At 37.0% G+C, this 16,768-nt stretch overlaps 1 long non-coding RNA gene across 1 annotated transcript; it reads right to left on the bottom strand.

Moving 5' to 3' along the window:
* Positions 1-663: 663 nt before the first annotated feature.
* Positions 664-2,842, bottom strand: LOC139190542 (uncharacterized). The gene is made up of 4 exons (XR_011574830.1): positions 2,657-2,842; positions 2,480-2,574; positions 1,856-1,924; positions 664-855 (listed from the first exon to the last, which is right to left on the bottom strand). It is a non-coding gene; the product is annotated as an uncharacterized lncRNA (long non-coding RNA).
* Positions 2,843-16,768: the final 13,926 nt, after the last annotated feature.

Raw genomic sequence — 16,768 nt, forward strand, 5'->3', positions numbered from 1 at the left:
TAGAAACAACTTTTCTACTCCAACTCTTTTGGCCTAAAATTTTAGCCCGAGATTATTAAAGAGTGAACTTAGGCTAATTTCTTTCTTAAATTTACTTTTAAAAAAAAAAAAATTATGTAGACTATCGTAAATTAATTCTATGAACATTTTGTGGGGTATTGTTGTGTGAGATTATCGTTATGTTTTCGTGTTTAGGTTATGATTATCGTTTCTGTGTTCCAGCTTTGGACATTTGTGGTGTTGACCAATGTATTAATCTCTTTGTCTCAAAATTTTGAAATCATGGTAGTTTAGCGTGCTTTATATATTGTTGGCCAATATGGTTATGGTTTCATTGTATCTGAGAGATAAATAACGTTGATTTGGTTTGTGATCATTTGCGTTTAGGGGTTTTGATTCATTGAGGGGTATAAACAATGTGTGGACATAGATTGACCTTTGTGTTGGGCAAACACGAGGGTGTGTCTGTTTTAGGGTTGTCTTTGAACATTGCATTATAAAATTTAATATGTAGGATTAAGCATTGTAAATTTCAATAATCTTTTTCTTTTGAGTGATCTATTTCAGATACTATCTCCTCCAACTAAGCTCTTGAAAAGCTTTTCTATAAAACCTATAGTTGTTTGAAGTGTTTTATTCATCCTTGCAATTAATCTCATACATTATATGACACACCCCGTCCCGAAGGAGGGCATGCTGGCCGTCACGTGAGAGTGACGTAACCATTTGCACAGTACGGAAGCTTTAAGATACAATTTATAAGTTGATACACCCGAAGGTGAGTCCTAATTTTGTCCAATCTGTCAGAACACCGTCGAATTCCTCGTAGTCACCACACCTTTGTGATTCCTGAACCTGGAGGGGCGCAAAACCAAAATTGAGTGGGTCAGTAAAACAATTCTTTTTCCAAATCCAAACATTTCTCAAAACGTTGTAACCCCTCTCCGTAAAACCTGTATACTTTCCCAGAAATGTAAAATATAAATATACATATATATTCTCAAGACTTCAAGTCGTTAACTCAACATTTTCATAACAATTATGCCATGCCACATCATCTCAACATTTCTCATATTAATTATGCCATGCCACATCATCTCAACAGTAATAAGGTATGAATGCATCAACATAATCATATCAGGTGCAAGAAAGTAATCAACCGTAGGCCCTCTAATAGCCCTGTACGGTTGAACCTAGAGCTCAAAATCTATCATTATCACTCTACCGGAGTCACCTCTGTGACCCGTCCGGCCTTCTGCACGCAAGTTACGCTCTAGTGCTTCTCATAAATCATCTGTGCACATAATCTAAGGTCACCCACCAGTCGGAATCTCACTAACACTCTCGCGACTGGTCTGTCGTACCCACTCCGCGTGGACTGTACGACTAGCATCTACTTGGATCCAAGGCGAGCGTGCGATGCGGTGAATACTATAAGCACTAAACCATGGTGCAGGATTTGAGCTCAATATATATCATCATCATCATAACAGTAATTAAATACTCATCTGTGCGTCCACCGCACCATTTCATACATATGCATCATAAATCAATTCTTGCCTGTGCGTCCACCGCACCAATTCATACCAATTCATACATATGCATCATAAATCAATTCTTACATGTGCGTCCACCGCACCAATTCATACATATGCTTCATATATTAATTCATGCATGGCATTTCAACTCACATTTCTATATACTTTTCATATCAATTCTATGCATGGTATTTCACTTCCCGTTTTTCCACATAACTCATATGCATTTCATTTTAAACATATTTTCATTTCAATTCAATTTCTGGGAAACGTCAAGTATATATATATATATACGGAAAACAAAACTGCCCACTCACAGAATACATCGACGTCTCGTAAGTCCCTGAGCATCCCTTGGCCATGCCCGATGCCCGCATAAACCTCACCTATACAAGAGTAACCAATTTGACGTTATTTAACGCCTAACCCAAAACTTAGTTAATAACTCCTCAAATATTGCTCAAATTGGGTATATGAATATACCACCGTGACCTACACAACCTCAGGATCATCCCCATATTTTTAAAATAATTTTTGGAGTCCTCACGCGCCCCCACGCGCCTGACGTGGCACGGACCTACGCGCCCCCACGCGCGGCCACGTGTCGTGTACACTGACGGCACAGTAAACGGCAGTTAGGGAATATTCCGTTAAATCCTAGCATATTCCGTTAATAATTAACGGCGTCAGTCAACGCCGTTAGCATATTCCGTCAAAACTGACGGAATATTCCCTGTCTTCTCCGGCGATTCGACGGTCGCCGGCGACTGTTCGCCGGTTTCTGGAAAAATTTCAAACTTGCTATTCTCCTTCGTTTTTCATCCATTTTTCACGTAGTTTATACCAAATTGAAGCCCTAAACATCTACTATCACGTTGGACTAGTTTTAGGGTCTAAAAACAACGGGATCAAACTTTCAAAAATTCAAGAAATCGGCCTACCTTCGAACTAGGTGATCCCGACGTCCAATTCATGCCAACGAAGCACTCCGAGCTTCCTTGGGACTTCCTTAAGCTCACTGTGAGCTTGGTTTCACCTAAAACAAAGTCAATTCGAAGATCATGAACAGTGTTCTTCACGGGAACTTTGAAACTAGGGTTTTCCGAAGCAAAACTTACCTGAAAATGGTACCTACGTGATCGTGAAGTCCTCAGGGTTGCAATGGTAGTCTTAACTTGGACGTTGGTATAGGTTTTAGGTGGTTTTGGTGGTTGCCCGTGCGTTCGAGAAGAAGAGAGAGAGTGAGAGTTTCTGAGGAAGAGCTGAGGAAGAGAGAGAGTGACTGAGGAGATGAGAGAGAGACAACAAACGGGAAATGGGGAGGGATTTAGGGTGTAGGACCCTACCTAAAGTCCAAACACAAAATTATTAGTCCAAGTTTAAGTTTGTAACCCTATATAATATCCCAGTTAACAATAGTATAGGGAAATTATGTAAAAACCAATGCCAAAGTGACGCATCTTAATCCCGTTTAAGGGCAATTTCGTCTTTTCACAATCCTGAGTATTATAAATTGGGACGGGCTGTGACATTATACCTAATTTGTTAATCCTTTACCAAAATAAGCAAATCATTTTAATTAGTTTAAGCCAGATTATATGAATTTTGAGGTTACTATTTCAATTGTTAATTACCCATGTTTTTAACAGTGCATTCCTCTTTTTTAATATATGTGTTTCATTCTTAGATCTAAAATGTAGTTCACAAAGGAAAATTCATGCGCCACTAATCTACCACAACTCAAAGTTAAAGATCAAGAAGAGTTGATGAAAGAAGCAATGACAAGCATCTTACGAACGTCTCTCAATTTTTATTCAACAATCCAAGCGTATAATAGTCATAGGCATTTTGATCGGTTCTAGTCTTTTGATGTTTCGATTGTGAATTAATGTTTTGCTTTGAATCAGAATTTTTCTTTTTTCGTTTTGTGTTTGGGCAATATTTGGTTAGTGTGCTTGATGGGAAGGTGAAAGAATGTGGAACGAGCTTAGTTTGGTTGATGGAAAACAAAAGCAAAAAATTATATTATGGGGTGGTTGTTTTGGGAATGTGGTTGTTTTAGTGTGACACTTGTTTTTTCATTGTATGTTTTGGTTGTTTCAAGCCTTTTGAGTTCATATTTGGTGTCCAAAGGATGACATGAGTTTGTATCTTTTTGGAAATAGAGGTTTGGTTTTGTGTTATGCAATCGGATTCACGTTGGTTGATAAATGGGTTTGGGTTGGTGTTTTTGTACTTAAATTTTTGTGTGATATTATTGTCTGGTGTTACTGTTCTATAGTAGTTTGTTTTTTGTGTGGTTCTTAGGTTTGTTGTCTCTGTGTTGCAGCTCTTGGTTTTGGTGATGCTAGCTCAAGTGTTCATTGCTTGGTCTGAAAACTTGGGTATCTCATTACTTTAGTGAAAATTATATTATATATTGTTCAATGGTGTGATTGGAGGTATCTGCAACCTAACTATGTGTTTTGAGTCGTATATCATATTGCAGGATATGAAATTTATGCAATTATTATTTAGGCATGGAATAAGTGACACATGCATCTTTTGTTTAAATTTTTTCCCTTTTTTTTTTTTGGCCTCATGTTGGCTGTTTTAGTTATTTGTTTAGGTACTTATTTTGTGTTTGTAAACTTTAGACCATTTTTTTCTTATTAATTTTGGGTTTATAGCTTCTCTTTTGCAATTGTAATGGATGCTGATGGTCACTAAGCTCTTAATCTCTTCTTCTGAGAACATGGATGAATAAATTACACATGGTTTATAGTTTTTGTTATTTTGTTATTTTTGTAGTTTTGTACGAGTTTCTAATATGTGATGGAAATTTCCTTTTGATATGATTAATGGAAAGCATGCGGTCAACTCCTATTGATCAGTTAAAACCATACACGAAGCCAGAGAAAATCAAAATTCGAATATGCATGATTTGGAAATCAACGATCCCAAGGACTCTTAAGAAATATACAACCCTGCACTGTATATTGGTCGAAGCGGCGAGAAATCATTGTTTAATTATATTAATCAAAGATTGAGACAATGACAATTAACTTAGCAGATAATCCTTATGTTCCCATGCTTTTTTACATGTTACAATGTAAAACTTAAATATGTTATGGTCGACAAAATGTATACATCAATCATCTGTTACCTCTTTTTTTTTTTTTTTTTTGTCAACTTTGTTTCTAACTTATGATCGGCATGTAACAATTTCTGTGCCAATTTTTTTTTCGTTTGGATTTTTTTTTAGATGTTGCCTGAAATAATTTAACTGTTTTGATTCATTGTGTTTGCTCATGGTAACAATTTGATTAATGCATTGTTGTTTGTGTTGTTGAATGTAGGATTTGTGTTTTCATTTCTTTGTTAATCAATTTTCTTACTTTTTTTCCCTTGTTTTTTTTGCGCCATAATGTAATGTGAAGCAGCATGCGGTCGAGGGCTATACATTAGATGTTGACCATGATGTTATGGCATCAAAAATTGAAGTCGGTGGATGCTACGAAATCACTAATTTTCTAACCGTTAGAATTTAGAGACAATACAGAGTGGTATTGTATGAAACTCAGGTTTTGTTCACTATGAAAACAGCGTTCTAAAAATTGGCAAGTATGTTTCTGCCCATCCCTCGACATCGATTTTTTCTGCAAGATTATAACACACTTTAAAAGAGTTAACATCCTTACAGATACTATTAATGTCTATCTGCATGTGCATGGATTAAAGCGTTTTAATATTTACTTTCTAAAATGGATTTTAACTATCTGCATGTGTTTATCTTTTAAATGATAAGATGTCATTGGTCGTATAAGCTATGTGCAGCGCCTGGAACCAAAACAGATTAATCAGATGATTGTACATGTGTGATGTGCTTATCCAAAATACAAGGTTATTTTTCACTTCTTATTGCTGTTATTATAAATTGTTTTCAATGTTTGTTGCTTTGTTGCTATAAAAAATTAAGAAGTTATTTGTCGTTTCTTTTATCAACAGAAAAGAAGAACTAATGGTTACGTTGTGGGTAGACGTTGCAGAGGTTTTTCCTTCTTTGTCAACAAAGACGTTAGTTGTTATTGTTTTCACAAGTTTGAAAGTCAAGCTCTACATGGGTATTTCGTTTTGTTAAAAACTAATTTTTGGTGTATACAGATACTGTTTCATTTAAATTGTTTAGATGTTTTATCATTGTAGGATTTTATTATGTTTCTTTGGTGCAGTTTGTCATTATATGTTTCCCTCCTTCCTGGCCAATTAATTTGCAAACATCTGAACATATTAGTGATCAATGACTGCTATTAATCATTTTCTTGCTTTATTTCCTTTTTTATTCAGCTGTATGTGTTAGGTTGATTTAAGCATGGTTGGTTTTTTATTAACAATTAGAAAATAATTAAAATTATGTTGTGAGTAAGTTAGTTGTTTTGAAATAGACCGCATGATAAAACTGATTGTGCCATCACTTTGTCAAAAGTTTTTAATAAGAAGAGCATTTGTGTATTGCATATCGTCTCTTCTATTATGTAGTTTTTTGTGATAAAATAATGTAGCGGTCAAAACAAAACTTCGAATTGTATGCATCGGGATGTGTGTTTCATTTTTTAACTTTGTTAATATAATTAACGATGTTTATTAATCATTTCTCTGTGTTTTTTTACAATGTGATTCCAATGCACAGTTAAAATTATTTTGAATAGTACTGGTTCATAATTTTTTTCATTGATCCAAACATCTCGGAAGTGAATCCGTATAAGTCAATGTGAGTATATTTCTTATTGTTAAAACAAAATAACACTGTGTTAATTGTCTTTAGTTGAGAACAATTGTTTTTTTTTAATTGTTGAACATGTGTGATGTTTTGAATCCTGCAGGTTTTCCAATTGTGAAGAAGCTCTAAAAATACTGCCTCCCTCTTCAAAGAAGCCACGAAACTGAAATTTTGCAGACTGCTAAAAAGTTACAATTGATGAATTGGCTTTTTTGGATTCAGATTTGCACAATGTATAAGACCTAATTTTCCTTATTTATATATATATTTTCTTTAAATCCTGCAATTGGATTTTTACGTTTTTAATAAAAGTAAATTATGTGATTGTTCTAACTATTACGAATGTGTAACAAAACATATTACAAGATGATATGTTTCTGTGTAAAGCATCTGTGAAACTTTTTGACTGGTGGTACAGCGTTTGCCTGAACTATGTAAAACAAATGCACAAGGGTCCAACAACTGGCCAACTCTGTTGATGCACAAAACCGGAGGTCTTGGAACAACGTAAATCCGACCGTGAATTTGCAAGTAATGTAAATGACACAAGAGTTATCGTGGTTCACCCCAAAGTTTGGGCTACGTCCACATTGATTGTATTATATTTCTCTGAGAAGTGAGGGAGAGAGTGTGAGAGTTTTGCTCTAGCTAGGAGTGACCTCAGGTTTGTAAGGGTGAGGAGGCCCTTTTATAGAATAAGGGCTCCTCCCCTAATTACATATTTGCCCCTTCCTTTATTACATAATTACATTTAAGTCCCTCGAGTATTTGTACGAGATCTAAATACGAGGCCTTAAATATGGTATAAACAGTAGTCCCCCAAGTCTTCAGTTAAAAGAGTCTTTTGGCTGGAGACTTGAAATTCAGTCCATGTGTGGGCCGAAGTAACTAGATGTTGTCTTGAACTGATACTCGATATAAGGCAGTGCTCAATCTGAAATGATGCTCAACTAGAAGTAGCACACGCTGCGAGGCTGCTCGGCTAGTGGCTTATGTTGCCTTGGTTGGCTCAGCTTTGTGGCGTTTGAAGGTGATGGAGTCCCTTTTATAGAATAAGGGCTCGCTCCTCAATACATAAGTGATGGGCTAAGTCCCCCAAGTATTTTTCATGAGTGCTCTCTAATGAAAGTGAGGGAGTTCCTTTTATAGAATAAGGGCTCGCTCCTCAGTACATAGATAATGGGCTAAGTCCCCCAAGCATTTTCATGAGGCCTAGTTGAGGCCCAATATATGGTACATAATGTAGTCCCCCAAGTCTTCGGTCAATAGAGTTTGTTAGCTGGAGACTTCAAATTGAATCCATGTATGGGCCGAAGTGGCAGTTGTTTGGAGGTGGTATTTGTATACCTTGCACTGAAGCTTTGTAGGTGAAGCTTTGTAGGTGAAGCTTTGCAAGTGAAGCTTTGCAAGTGAAGCTTTGAAGCTAGAGCTCTGTAAATGAAGCTTTTAAAGGTAGAGCTCTGTAAATGAAGCTTTTAAAGCTAGAGCTTTTGTAAATGAAGCTTTGGAAGCTAGAGCTCTGTAAATGAAGTCTTTGAAGCTGATTTGACTTGAGTGATGCTCATGGATGTTTATGTTGATTGACATGAGTGATGCTCATGGATGTTGACATGAGTGATACTCATGAATGTTTATGTATGATTGGATGAGTGATGCTCATGAATTTTATGTATGATTGACATGAGTAATGCTCATGTATGATTTGAAGTACTAGGCGTACTTTTGATCACCTGGTTGGTGGCATGAAGGAGAGTACGGATTGTACATTTCATCACCTGGTTGGTGGCATGAATGACTAGTTGCCAAATTAGAGTATGGGTTGTACATCTCATCACCTGGTTGGTGGCATGAATGGTTAGTTGCCAAATTAGAGTACGGGTTGTACATCTCATCACCTGGTTGGTGGCATGAATAGCTAGTTGCCAACTGATATTAGAGTACGGGTTGTACATTTCATCACCTGGTTGATGGTAATAGCGGCGAGTTGCCGAATAATTGTGGAGTACTGGGCGTACCTTTGGTCACCTGGTTGGTGATAATAGTGGCAGGTTGTCGAATAATTGTTGAGTACTGGGCGTACTTTTGATCGCCTGATTGGAGCTATTTTGGGCTTATAGGCCTCCGCCCTCCACAACATGCCAGCCCATTTATTTTGGGCTTTGCCTTTTTTTTTTTTTTTTTTTACCCTTTGATGGGGTTTATACATATTACCCTCTGATGGGGTTTATACAGATGTCTCCGAAAGATAATAAAAATAAATTACATCATTCAAAAAAACTGCTGTAGAAGGTGGGTATGGCAGATGGTTGGATAATGGGATAGTATCTGCACAATTGAAGGTTGGGTAGTGGAATGGCAAATGGCTGCAGAAGCTTTTACTTTTACTTTTTCTTTTCCTTTATGCTTTTCCTTTCTGCTTTTCCTTTCTGTTTTATGGCCTTTGGAGACCATCTGAGTTTAAGTTTTTAATTGCCATTGCCTTTCTTTATTTCTCCACTCATTCTCTGCCCACCCATGTTCTCCATTCCTGTCTGATGCAGTCCTTTTATTAAATTTACCAATCATACCCCTGTAAGCCACTGAAACATCTCGGATATCTCTTCTCCGACGCGCTTTGTTTCCAAGCTCGAATCGTTGGCGATAGACACCTCGCTCTGGCAGCTACTTCCACTGTAGAATCTTCCAGAGCTACGAAATGACATATCTCGGACGAGAGGGTGCTGGATAGTTGATCAATGTAGTCTTTGAGCCAGCTCGACTTTCCCGAGTCGACCTCCAAGGCGAGGATCGACGGCGGAATTGACTCTGGCACCCAGAAGACAAAGCTTGCTACAGCTCGTGTTCATCGATGTACCCATTCCTGTCCCTGTCCACCATCTCAAAGCTTTTAATCACGGCCGGGTCGGTCCTTGCGGGAAAACCCGAATGCCAACCGATCGCTCTTTCTTCTCTGCATCAAGGTCATAACCGCCTTCAACCAAAACCCATCTATCCACCTGTATATCTTCTTCGCTGTTTTTGCCCCTTCACAAGCTCCTCATCTTATTTCTTGACCTCAACGGAGGCGTCGACCGACCTGAGGGGCAGAATATCGAGAGCCATGCCCATGGCCCAACTTAAGACCCTAAACTGGCTCACCACGTAAACCGACTTCATCAACATCCATACTCTAGTGTCGTCCCGGGCTAAGTCTTCCAGCAAGAACTGAACTTTCTAGAAGACTAAGTGGAGTTCCTGACAAGCTCAGAACTGCGGATGAGGGCCTCGTCGGCAGATGAGAAGCGCGGGGATCCGTAGTCAGCTGCGGCGTACACGTCAGAAGAGGAAAATTCTTGGGGGCTGCGGTTGGTGAGGAGCTTCCTCGGTGGTATGTCAATGTTGGTGTCTCTGATGAGGGTTTTCTTGCATGAAAGGAGTTGGTAGGAGGGGTGGAATTTGTGTTGCTCGACGCAAACACTACTTATTTCTGATTGATCTGATGAATGTAAATAACAATAATAATATCAATATGTACCAGATAATTGCCTAGCCAGAGAGAGATGGTGGTGTCTCTGATTGTGGGTGTTGGGTTTATGCAGATTCACGGTGGTGTGCGGTGAGGTCTCACGGTGGTGAGGTGAAAAAATGAAAGAGAACCGACATAACTTTTCGTATCGTTCCCACAGACGGCGCCAAATGTTGATGCACAAAACCGGAGGTCTTGGAACAACGTAAATCCGACCGTGAATCTGCAAGTAATGTAAATGACACAAGAGTTATCGTGGTTCATCCCAAAGTTTGGGCTACGTCCACACTGATTGTATTATATTTCTTTGAGAAGTGAGGGAGAGAGTGTGAGAGCTTTGCTCTAGCTAGGAGTGACCTCAGGTTTGTAAGGGTGAGGAGGCCCTTTTATAGAATAAGGGCTCCTCCCCTAATTACATATTTACCCCTTCCTTTATTACATAATTACATTTAAGTCCCTCGAGTATTTGTACGAGATCTAAATACGAGGCCTTAAATATGGTATAAACAAGCTCATTTGCCAAAAACATCCAAACCAGATTCCAACTCCTTGGTAATGTCAAATCAAATATTTGAAAGGGGGGAATAAAAAGTTTGCTCTTTATTAATGTTATGTTGTTCGTTCTCATTAACCAATTGGGACAAATAAATACAGAGAAGGCTATGACAGAAGAAGTAGCGACATTATGTTGGGAGGGTTTTTTTACTAGAGGGGCCGACGACACAAAAGGCTGAAGATCCAAGTACAAATTTGGCTATGCATGTTTCCTTTTTTTTTTGGTCTGCAAATTAGCTAATATAAGTAGGCTAATTAATGTGTTAGAAGTTAATTGGAGAAACGATAATTGCTGATGGTTAATTGGGGTGTGCAATTTCGCTAATCCCTTACGAAAATGTCTTGTTCATTGCTAAGCATAGGCTAAGGGTCTTCTTGAAAATTACAATCAAATTTGCATGGATCTGTATAATTAGGTTGAAATTATAAAATTTTCCCTAGCCAATTATCACAAATGGGGTTTGAAGACTAGAGTCTAGAGGACTACGTTAAGCGGTAAAGCAAACTACTTGAGGTTGATGGATTCTCGTGAGTTCATAAAGTTGAAAGAAACACTTGGTTTCTAGGTATATGTAATATTGGCAATCGAGAATGACAGTGTGTTTCTTGAATTCCAAAAGGTGGCATTGGTTAAAGGTAAGTTGATGGTATGGTTAATCAAAATAAGATGTTACAAAAATGATACAAAAATAATCATTCAACAAGCATGGAGAAACTTAAAAGTTGACAAAGGTAATTTATCTCCATTTTCCTTGATAATGGGTGTCTATTTAAGTTTGTATGGTAAAATTAGAGGTTGTGGTATTGTGAGCTCAAAAATATTGATCAATGAAGTGCATGGTATGGAATTGTAGGGGTCTTGGGAGACCTGATTTTAATAGTAATTTTAGTTTTCTATGTACTTTGATTGGGCTGGACCTTTTTTGCTTGTTTGAAACAAAGATTTCCCTAGACAATGTCCAAAGCAATTTCTAAAGTAGGCACTTTGATCAGGTTTTTTACCGCAATCCCACTGGCAGAGCTGGTGAGGTTTGTTTGTTTGGAACTCATCTTCCATTAATATTACTGTTTTAAGCTCTTCAGCAGGGCCGTCTCTGAGATTTTGGAGGCCCTGTGCGAAATTTATAAAATGACCCCTCCTTAAGATAGTATTAAAAAAAGTAAAACAATGTATTGATGTTATAAAACAATCGCTTAAATCAACATTGATTGCAAGTTTACAAATGTCATTAATTATAAGTAAAAAAGCTACAAACATAACCTTCACTAGATAATCAAAAGCAGTTTAATCTTAAACAACCAAACATGAAGAAAAAAAACTTCAAAACTCTAACTTTAAAGTTCACTTCAATATATAACCTTATTATATAATAAAATTGGAAAGCTATTGTTTGTAGAGTGTTATTATTGACAATCAAAATATGTCAGTGTACTAGAAATTTTTATATTGAGTAATGCTAGGGATATTAAATTTGTAGACAAAATTTTGTAAATTAAATGACATGTAAGTTGATGATTGAATTATTACTTAAGCATTGATAAACGTGATCATTTCCTATTGGTAACTCATTATTTAGTTCACAAATTTAATCTCTCTAGCATTACCCTTTTATATTTAGAAGGGAACAAAATTTACTCTTATTAGGAATGCATAATGAGATTTTAAAGTACTAACAAAAGTAATTTTCTAAATATATAACATTATGAGGGATCAAGATAACTCTATAAGCATGGATGAAGAGGTTAAAATTAGAAGTGAGCTTAACAGAGTTTTATATGAAGATGAAATTATGTGGGCTCAAAAAGCCAAGGTTGAGTGGCTTCAATTAGGAGATAAAAATACTAAATATTTTGAAACGGTGGCTTCTATCCGTAAGAAAAGACATGAAATAAAATATGTTAAAGATAATAATGGTTTCTGGTGGAATTATGGGGAAGGTTTGGAGCAAGTTCTTGTGCAGGAATTTAAACTGCGTTATTCTTGCGATAGTTTCCCTTCTCAAGAGACATTGGCTACAATGGTTGATATCATAACTCCTTGCATGGATCATATGCATAATATGCACCTACTTGAATGTATTTCAAAAAAGGAAATTTGGGAAGCGGTGAGTAGCATTGGTGCTTTGAAAGCACCTGGACCTGATGGTTTTTGTGCTGCTTTTTACCAAGGTTGTTGGGAAGAGGTTAAAGATACTATTATTCCTATGATTAAAGATTTCTTTCAAAATAATTCAAGCCTAAGGTTTATTAATCATACAAATATTGCCTTAATCCCAAAAGTGGATAATTCTGAAACTGTGTCCAATTATAGACTCATTGGTCTTTGTAATATTAGTTATAAAATTATAACGAAAATTATTATTAAAAGGCTTAAGCCTTTGCTTGACCTATGCATTTCTGCTAATCTAGTTGCCTTTACTTTGAAACGTTCCATTCACGATAATATCTTAATTGCTCATGAGTTATTTTCCAACTTCAAGGTAAAGAAAGTCAAGACGGAGACCATTGGTATTAAATTGGACTTGGAAAAAGCCTATGACCTTTTAAATTGGGATTACATAAGGTATCTTCTAATTCACTTTGGTTTTAATGAGAAATGGATCAGCTTAATAATGGAATGCATTACATCAACTTCTTTCTCCATTTTAATTAATGGCTCTCCGCATGATTATTTTTATCCTAAACGTGGCATGCGACAGGGTGACCCCTTATCACCTTATATTTCATTTTATGTATGGAACCGTTTATTAGACATTTTATTCGTTTGGCTTCTACCCCTAAATCCCATGTGGGAATCCTATCATCCCCTAGGGCATTCAAAATTTCGAACATAATTTTTGCAAATGATTGTCTACTTTTTGCCCGAGCTACCCCTAAAGGGGCTAGAAATGTTCTTCAAATCCTTGAGATGTCTGTATCGGTGACAGTTCAATAGGTAAATTTTCATAAATCTTTTTTTGTTTTTTTTTTTTGAATAATACTATCAATCAGGGCAAGAACAATGTTGTGAATATCTTGAGCATTCAACATAAAACCATTGTTAGGAAGTACTTAGGGCTCCATAATATAGTTTTCTGGAAGGATCTAGTTAACGAGATAGAATTAATTAAACGGATGAAGCCAAAATTTGCCAGTTGGAAAGGGCAAACCCTTTCCAAGGCCGGGAGACTAAACTTATTAATTATAATCTCACCTAGATGTTGAATCATGTAATGCCTTGCTTTAAGTGCCCTAATAGGGTAACAACTAAAATTGATAAAGAATGCAGAGATTTCTTTTGGGGTAGAAATACTAAACTCAGACCAATGGCCTGGAAAAAGGTTTGTTCTTCGGAGAATCAGGATGGTTTAGGAATCAAACGGATTGATCATTTTAACAATGCTTGTTTAGCCAAATTAGGTTGGAAAGTTCTAACCAATAAAGATAATTGGTGGGCTGAAATAGTCAAAAGTAAATACTTACATAAGTCCGATTTTTTTAATTCGAAGATTAAACAAAACTACTCACTTGCTTGGAAAGGCACTATTTCTAATAGAAATATCATCTATGAGGGAATGAGATAGATTGTAACATCCCACATCGCCCGGGGGAGTGGATCCTCTATGCCTTATATGTATATTCTCATCTCTACCTAGCATGAGGTTTTTTGAGAGCTCACTGGCTTCGGGTTCCATCGGAACTCCGAAGTTAAGCGAGTTCATGTGAGAGCAATCCTATGATGGGTGACCTACTGGGAAGTTCTTGTGTGAGTTCCCAGAAACAAAACCTTGAGGGCGTGGTTGGGTCCCAAAACGGACAATATCATGCTACGGCGGAGTCGAGCCCGAGATGTGGTGGGGGCCCGGGTCGGGATGTGACAATTTGGTATCAGAGCCAATCTTTGGCCAGAAGTGTGCCGACGAAGACGTCGGGCCCTTAAGGGGGGTGGATTGTAACATCCCACATCGCTTATGGTAGTGGATCATCTATGCCTTATATATATAATCCCATCTCTACCTAACACGAGGTATTTTGGAAGCTCACTTGTTTCGGGTTCCATCAGAATTCCGAAGTTAAGCGAGTTCGCGTGAAAGCAATCCCATGATAGGTGACCCACTGGGAAGTTCTCGTGTGAGTTCCCAGAAACAAAACCGTGAGGGTGTGGTCGGGGCCCAAAGCGAACAGTATCGTGTTACGGTGGAGTCGAGCCTGGGATGTGGTGGGGGCCTGGGCCGGGATGTAACATGGATCATGGTTAATAGTGAAGAAATTTTTTCTAGAACCATCAATAGGTTTTTCCTTACCCTATTTTTCATTTAATTCCCGTGAATGATAGAAATAATATTGATTGGAATCTTAAAGTAAACTACTTTATAGTTCATAATAGTTGGATAACATTAAACTAGCTACTGTAATTGATGGTGACATCACTAGAAAATTTTGTCGTATCCCTTCCCTTTACAAGAGTCGATGGACAAGTTAATTGGGGTTTGACCAATAATGGGAACTTTTCTAAGTCTACTACCTGGCTACAAAATCGGAACAATCACTCTAGTAATTGCCTTACTTTGTTAAAGAAAATGTGGAAGCTAACTATTCCTCCTAAGGTTAAAATGTTTGATTGGCTTATGATTCAGGAAAGAATGCAAACAACAAAATGCTTAAGTCATTTTGTTAAAAATATTGATAAGTTATGTCCATTATGTAACACAGCCGAAGAAGTCCAATGTCATATCTTTTGAAATTGTGTTTTTGCTACTAAAGTTTGGAGCTCAACTTTTGGTATTTGTAATAATAGTAACATTATTACTAATGATAACTTTTTTGATTGGCTGGAATCCTTAAGTTCTAATGACAAAGACTACCTTTCTGGTCTTAGTAAAGTAATTATGAATTGCCGGTAGTAAAGTAATTCTGAACTGCTAGCAAATTTGGACGGAAAGAAATAACTTGGTGTTCAGAAGTGTGCCCTTGGTCCCGCTGCGTTGTGTTTCTATCAACTGTAGTGTTAGTTTGGCTTTTCTCAAGGCTAATGGGAAGTGTGACCACAATGAGGCTTTACCTATCTCTTCCTTTATTAAATGGCATCCTCCTGACCAGCACGATATGATTAAACTTAATTTTGATGGTTCAGTTTTGAATGACTGTGCAACAGCTGCCTTTGTGATCCGTAACAGTAATGCACAAGTGATTGGGGCGAGGGCTCTTAATCTTGATGACACTACTATTTCGGTATCAGAAGCAATGGGTTTGTGAGAGAGGCTCTAGTATGCTAGGCTCAAGGGTTCACTAAAGTGATGGTGGAGGGAAACTCTAAGCTTATCATTGAAGCTATGCAAGGTCATTGGGGAGTTCCTTGGAGAGTTAGCTCTATCATCAATGATATTCGTGTCCTGGCTCGGTCTTTTAGTCATATTGATTGGAAGCACATTTTCAGGGAGGCAAACTTTGTTGCGGATACTTTAGCTCACTTGGTCTCTCCCTCTCGAATCCTTATTTTTGTTGCTCTTCCTGCCTTTAATTTTGATTGTATTAGAACGGTTGTACTAGAGGTTTCATGCTTTAATGAATTTCTTTGCATAAAAAAAAATTAAGATTGAATACATAATATACAATTTGGGTTTAATGATTTATGCAATCACAGTTTAACAATTTTTAAAGGGAGACTTTGAATCTGGTTTCTAGCCACTAACATTCTTTGACTAAAACTTTAATGGTATTCAATTTTTGATCAAAGTCCCTTGACTTTGTACACCTCATTATTTCTATTAATATATATTTTCATATATTTGATATTAATTACTTGACATGTTATGAGATTAAAAAAAAACATCACATATCATATGACATATAAAATAAAAGCAATTAAAGTAAAAACGAAAACACTCAAAAAACTTTATTGAATAAATAGATAAAAACGGTAACAATATAACTTTGAAATAATAAATGTAAAATGAATGTACCCATTGTGACGACCCGTCCCTAATTTTCCATGTAATTTCCTTCCCGAGTGTGTAAAATGATGATTATGCTCTTATTGGCAAAGTGGAACCTGACGTGGACGTAGTTATTCGGCTTTTAATTTATTTTCCTATTATCGTAATTAGATTGTACTCATTGTTACGAATACGTGAGCGCGAGTTAGACCCGAATTAGATTTGTAACGAAAATGTTACATTAGGTTAAAGTACGTTATCAATGGGTAGAATTGTACACGTGGATGCTAATAATTTAGTGTAGGAAATGCTATTTTTGATAAGGAGACAAATTTCGTGTACCTTGAATTATACAAAATCTTATCACTTTCTCTCTTTAAAAATCGGGCCTCGTGACCCTATCTCACCACCAATAAGCCTTTCCTTCTTTTCACCCAATCAGAGACCTCATTTTTGTCGAATCAGAAGTCTTCCCTCTCTCTCTTCTTCTTCTTCT

Source organism: Malus domestica, chromosome 02 (assembly GCF_042453785.1).
Source record: "Malus domestica chromosome 02, GDT2T_hap1".
Taxonomy (NCBI): Eukaryota; Viridiplantae; Streptophyta; class Magnoliopsida; order Rosales; family Rosaceae; genus Malus; species Malus domestica.